The sequence below is a fragment of the Rhipicephalus microplus genome, chromosome 3 (genome assembly GCF_043290135.1).
Source record: "Rhipicephalus microplus isolate Deutch F79 chromosome 3, USDA_Rmic, whole genome shotgun sequence".
NCBI lineage: Eukaryota > Metazoa > Arthropoda > Arachnida > Ixodida > Ixodidae > Rhipicephalus > Rhipicephalus microplus.
The window spans coordinates 195053788-195059502 of NC_134702.1; positions in this window are offsets into that span (position 1 = coordinate 195053788).

Genomic DNA, 5715 nt, shown 5'->3' on the forward strand with positions numbered 1-5715 from the left:
AGGAAAGCGGGTTCGCGAATGGAATTGCGTGGAGAGCGCCGGTCTTTCCGTTCTATCCACAGAACGTTTCAGGGCGCACCTGAGTACAGCGTTAGCACAGGTGAATCGGCCAGACAGGGCGACAGAGCCAAGAAATCAAAGTGCCGATACACTGTGGCAGGTGGTGCAGAGGCACCCTTGAGCGGTAAAACCATTGATAACTGAACCGGCAACGAATTCACCAGCGGTGCAGGACAGGTCGGTCGCAGACGTCGCCGGAAACGAGAGAGGCGTACGCGAGCGACAAAGCGACGGGGTGAAAGAGGGGGCAATCAGCCGGGCGAGCGGCCCAAGAGTAGGTTACCAGCCAGTTCAAAGAAAGGTCCTTTGTGGCGTAAAGTAAGGTTCCAACGGCGGAAGGGTAGGCCCCAGCGCGCATCCCCGCGACGGAATGTACGCAGGAGATTTAAAGCTTTGCGGGAACGGGATTGTAGAAGGGGTCCTAGAGAAAAAGGAAAAGCCACAATAGCTAAGCACCACACGCGAGCTAGCCCAAAGAAAAGATGGCCACTCTGTCCCACGCATCGCTCCGGTCTCCTACGCCGAACTGATAGAAGACCGCCAAAATCGCGAATGAGGCGGAACGCTGCAGTTCAGCTTGTTGCTCGTGCACGTTGTAGTCTCGCGCGTTTTCAGAGTCGAAGACCACGACCGCCGCGTGTACGGCTGAAGAGGGAGCGACAGCTGTAGGAGGGAGAGTCGGACACAGGAGTTTATTTTGAAACATACTTGTTTGGTTATATTTGGTTTTAAAGTGGTGTTCCTGTGTCATCTCCACAGCTAGTTTGCTTGGACATTTTTTTCTTCCCTCTAGATTTTCTTTGCGTGTAAGCTTTGTCAAAATTTCGAGTTCAATGGTTCAGCGTTATGAGGAGGCAGTGGCCCGCATCAGTCAACCGACTGCATGAAAGGAGTTTTTTAAGATACGAGCACGCAAATCGTAAATGAAGTGTGGTTCGCCCGCTAAATTGGAAAGCGTGGTAACGTTGGTCGAGTGGAGCAGGAGTTTCTAGGCTTTGTGCCAGTTTTTGTGTAGCGCGAGATTGTCGACCGTCTTAAAAGAGTAAATGAGCAATGTTTGGGAAGGTTTTAGAATAAAACCAAACAAAGCAATTTTCGAAATGCTCAGCGGGAGAAACATTCGGTACAGGGGTTTTGGCGCAAAATTAACGCCTGTTTTGTTACGCACTCCTGACGTGTACCTCAAGTGTGATTGTTCCTTGCGTTTGTTCCTTGAGAAAATTCACGTTCAGATGAGGGTTTACGGATACCTAGGTGAGAGAGATATCGCCTATGGTTAGGTGCGTGTGGGTATGCTAGCGCTCTTTGGATGAGAGTAAGATGTCATGCTAGAGCGCACAGCAAAGTCTTGTGCGTTCTTTAAAAACATGGGCTGACATGAAACTACATTCAGCAAATAAGCGTGTTAGTATACGAAATTGCATTACCCTTTGTTATTTTGGTATGTGCTGAGGGATCAGTTGAATTCTTTAGCTGAGCGTCGAGTTATACGGAACGTTGAGGGACGTTTTCCGTAATGATTTTAAGGGGTATTTGGAGTAATCGAAATTTTTAGCTGTGGGCAAGAGTATTAGTGTGGTTGCCATTTAAGAAAAAAAAAGCGTAGGTGCATTGTGGCACATTTGAAAGACCGGCCTGGTTGCCGAAAACTCATTGCCGGCGCTTGCTGGTTCTAGCGGTTGGTCTTCGTGGTTTAAATGGTGTTGGGAGACTGCGGTTACTGTGATCTATCCCGTCGAGCAGCTGATACTACCCGACGTCCGAGATCTTCCCGTCGGCGGAGGAGCTGTAGCGATCGGGCTATGCCTTGACCCAGCGAGTCATTTGCCACGCCGGATTAGTGCAAAAAGGACAGTCTCGCCACGTCTGGACGGAGGAAGCAACAGAGGCCGGCCCCACGAGACGTCGCCTGCTGATTGACAGCGGCGCCAACGGAGTGGAATGTCGCCAAAGAGGGTTTTGGAGCCGCCGCTCTATCTCCCGCCTGCGCCGGCCACGCATCGTTAGCGCGTTAACCGGCAGACGACGACGGCGCTGGTCAAAAGGGCTCTCCCCAGAGGAATCCACGAACCGGGCACCTCTCAAAAGATGGGCACTTGTTTAATCCATTGTCAAGTAGCCGACCCGCTGACTGACTATGCCCGCCAGGCATTGTCCCGGAGTACGAGACGTAGTGTCGCCAAGACGCCACCAAGAGGACAACAGGGACGCCGTCTTCCTGGGGGAGACCGCGGCGGCTGCCGCGGATCGCCCCGCTAATTGAGCGAACATAATCGGCGGACCCTTTGAAGTATGCGGCCAGGATCGTGGGCACTCTCGACTAAAGGCTCACACACGACGAGGAAGAGCCCCGCTGGCGCCACCAAAGTGCAGTGTTCACGGGGACCTTGCATGCTCCCCCCCCCTCACCTGTGTGTGCGTGATTGGTGGTCGACTCGTAGAGGAGGAGCCCGACAGGGCATAAAACGACGCGGCAGAGTGCTGGACGTCGCTCTGAACGATGTAAAGTTCAACCACTACGCTCGTGGTTTGTGAAACCACTAGTTCTTCTCTTCTCTTCTGTCATCTCGACAACTCCCGTAATGATGTAAATAAATCCGTTAAGTTTGCTCAAAGCTCTCCCCTAGTCCTTGGCTCGACGGAGCGACGGCGATCGGCCCCGCTACCCGCAGACTGCGGTCGCCGCGACTCGCAACACCGCTTCTACTGTAACGTGCTCCCGGTTAACTTTGAAGCCCTCTGTGACCATAAGCTTTGTGGCCTGACTCGCGTTTCGGGTACACACAAGGAACTTCGCGCCCCCCATGTGTTGCAAGACTAACACACTATCAGGTCCGGCTGTCTCTTCAGCTGGATCTATAAGGTCGTCAATAGACACGTCCCCATCGGGGGTGGTGAACAGAAAACAGTTCTCCCTCACCTTGAGGTTGCTTGGGCATGCCACGTCTGAAGGGGGCGTGTCCGGTGGTCTCGCGGGCGCTCAGCCGGCGGGACTAGGGAGGGCGACTTGTTGGTCTGGTAATGTGCAGATTTCTCTGCACTCTAGTGCACAGGGCGGCTAAGAGACCGCTCAGCGTCAGGTGGCACCAGGGCAGAAGGCTTCCGGGGCAGCAGACGGCGTCCGGGAACCTTGCGATGCCTGGCATGGGGGTGGGAGGGGGGCTTCGTGCGGGAGGCTCGAGTCCAGGGGGTGGCGGCCGCTCGCGGTAAGGCGCGACGACTCTGCCACAGGTTGCTTCCTTTTTCCTTGAAGGGGACCGGTGGGGCAACGTCAGCGTGAGGTGGCCCCGGGTCCAGCTGTGCGACTGGCGCGGGGAAACGGCTTGCTCGGACTTTGATCTTAGCGGCACCCGTTCGTCCCTCGTTGTCGTAGTAGTAGTCGCAGTGTGTAACTAGTCTTAAATTTTGACCTCCAAGGTGGTGCCGGTGAGAGATTTATTCTGTGCGTTGTTGAAAAATAAAAAATTCGCAGCGTGTGCGTTAAGTGGAAGCCGAATTCTCCGGTCTGTCATTCCCCGTTAGCAGCCATAGGCATGTACATAGAGCACTATCTGAGAAGAAAGGGTTGCTACGATATACTCGTTGGGCATAACCTCCTTGGTTTTAGAAAGGTTTAGCAAGCGTTGGGCCGCAGTGCCATCAATACACTGAACTAGTATATACCATGAACTCAAGGTGGTTAAAGGTGGGAAGTAGACACGAAGCGCAAGCCGTAAGAAAGTGTGCGTGTGCCACCTCTCGTTTAGTCCTTGGAATGTCCGCTGGATGGCGGTGCATATGCGCAATATATGATGAAAAGATGATTGGAGTGTTGGATAGATGGACAAACGGACAAAAATACAAAGGCATGGACGGACTCACGGATGGCTGCACCGACGGATGGATGCATGGACGGACGCAGGCGTGGATGCATGGACAAAGGCAGAGATGGATGCAGAGATGGACATGCGGACTCATGAACTGACGCACGCACGGACGGGCAAATGGACGCACGGACAGTCACACATACGGGCGCATGAACGGACGAAAGCAAGAACGAATGGACGGGCGGATGCTTCGCCCCAATCTCCATCATTCACTCCGTAGATATGCTGCCATTTTTTCCAAGACGCCATGTGAACAAAACCACCGCAACAGCTGCAGGAATATAAAACGTAAATCAAGATAATAATGACATACGTGTGTTGATTTTCTTGTTATGACTAGTCAAATATGTTCTTCATGCAGTCATGTTATGCGATACCAAGTTTGGTATCGATACCATCATCGAAACGGCCAGTAGAGCTAAATGTCCTAGGCGGCCATATAGATAGGTAGATAAATAGGTAGGTAGATAGATAGATAGATAGATATATAGATAGATGGATAGATTTATTTATTATTTATTTATTGATACTGTCAGCCCTTTGTGGGTTATTACAGGAGTGCAGTTGACTCATATAAAACAGAAATGTGCATAAGAGAAACATAAGAAAAAGAACCTTCACGACTGAAACACATCATAGATAGATAGATAGATCGATAGATAGATAGATAGATACGTGCAAAGTCACCGAAGTTCCCTTAGAAATGCTTCGCATTTATAACGAACACTTGTTCGTGTCAGTCGAGGTATATCATATAAATTTGCCGCTCAAATGCGGTACGTGCGGTGTTGCTCAAGTTGACAGGCGGTTAGAATCCCAGCGAACGGCTATAACTGTGCCAACCGACAACATGTGTAATTTACAGGCTATGGACACCCCAGGGAAATGCTGATAAATGGGGGTGGTAGAGTTCAGCAAGCGCAGCTGTAGGACGAATAACAGTGCGTCAACACGAGTGAACATCCAGAGTATCACACTTTCCACAGTCGTGTTTGCCCGACGCCTTCGCTATAGTTGACATGTATTCACACATGGATGATCAAACACAACGGCAAGATGGAGGGTGGTAGCCGAACATCCGACTAAATGTTTCATTTAGGACACTGTGACGCGTGAAATCCCGGCAATGATTAAAGCTCAAGTGTCAGGAGAAGGAGCACCATAACCGATGAGCTTTTTAGTAGGAATCGCTGTGAATTCCTGTCTTATCGTTCATATGCAGATCTTATTTGAAATATTCATGCTCACAATGAAGTGGTGAATACAGTTGAAGATGAGCACGCAAGGTCCTAAAAGTCAACATGGGTAACCGAAATGACCAAACATTAATTGTTATGTTCAACATATATTCGTTAATAATTGTTCAAAAACACGCACTTAACACTCGAGCCGCACAAGGTAAGACACCGCGGCACTGGCGAGCGTGTGATTTCTCCTCCAAATGCGGTGCAGAGTAGTCATCATCACTACAATACAAGGAGAAAATAACCCCACAGAACTCACTGCAAACGAAACGCGTCTATAGTAAAGAAACACGCCGGAAGGTAATGAAGGGCTACAAAAGGTAGCGCGCATGTCACACGCGCACTTCGGCAAATCTTGTGAAATAGATTGTACTGGTGCAGGAGAAATCACATATGCCTATCCCGAAGATACACGTCACCACCACAATGAAGGACGGTGCAGTATGATCTCTGTGAAGAGGAGTCGCTGGGTGCCCGGGAACGCACTTACTCGGGTTTCGCAGTAGTGGCGCTGTAATTAGCGCAGGATTCAGAACTAACACAAA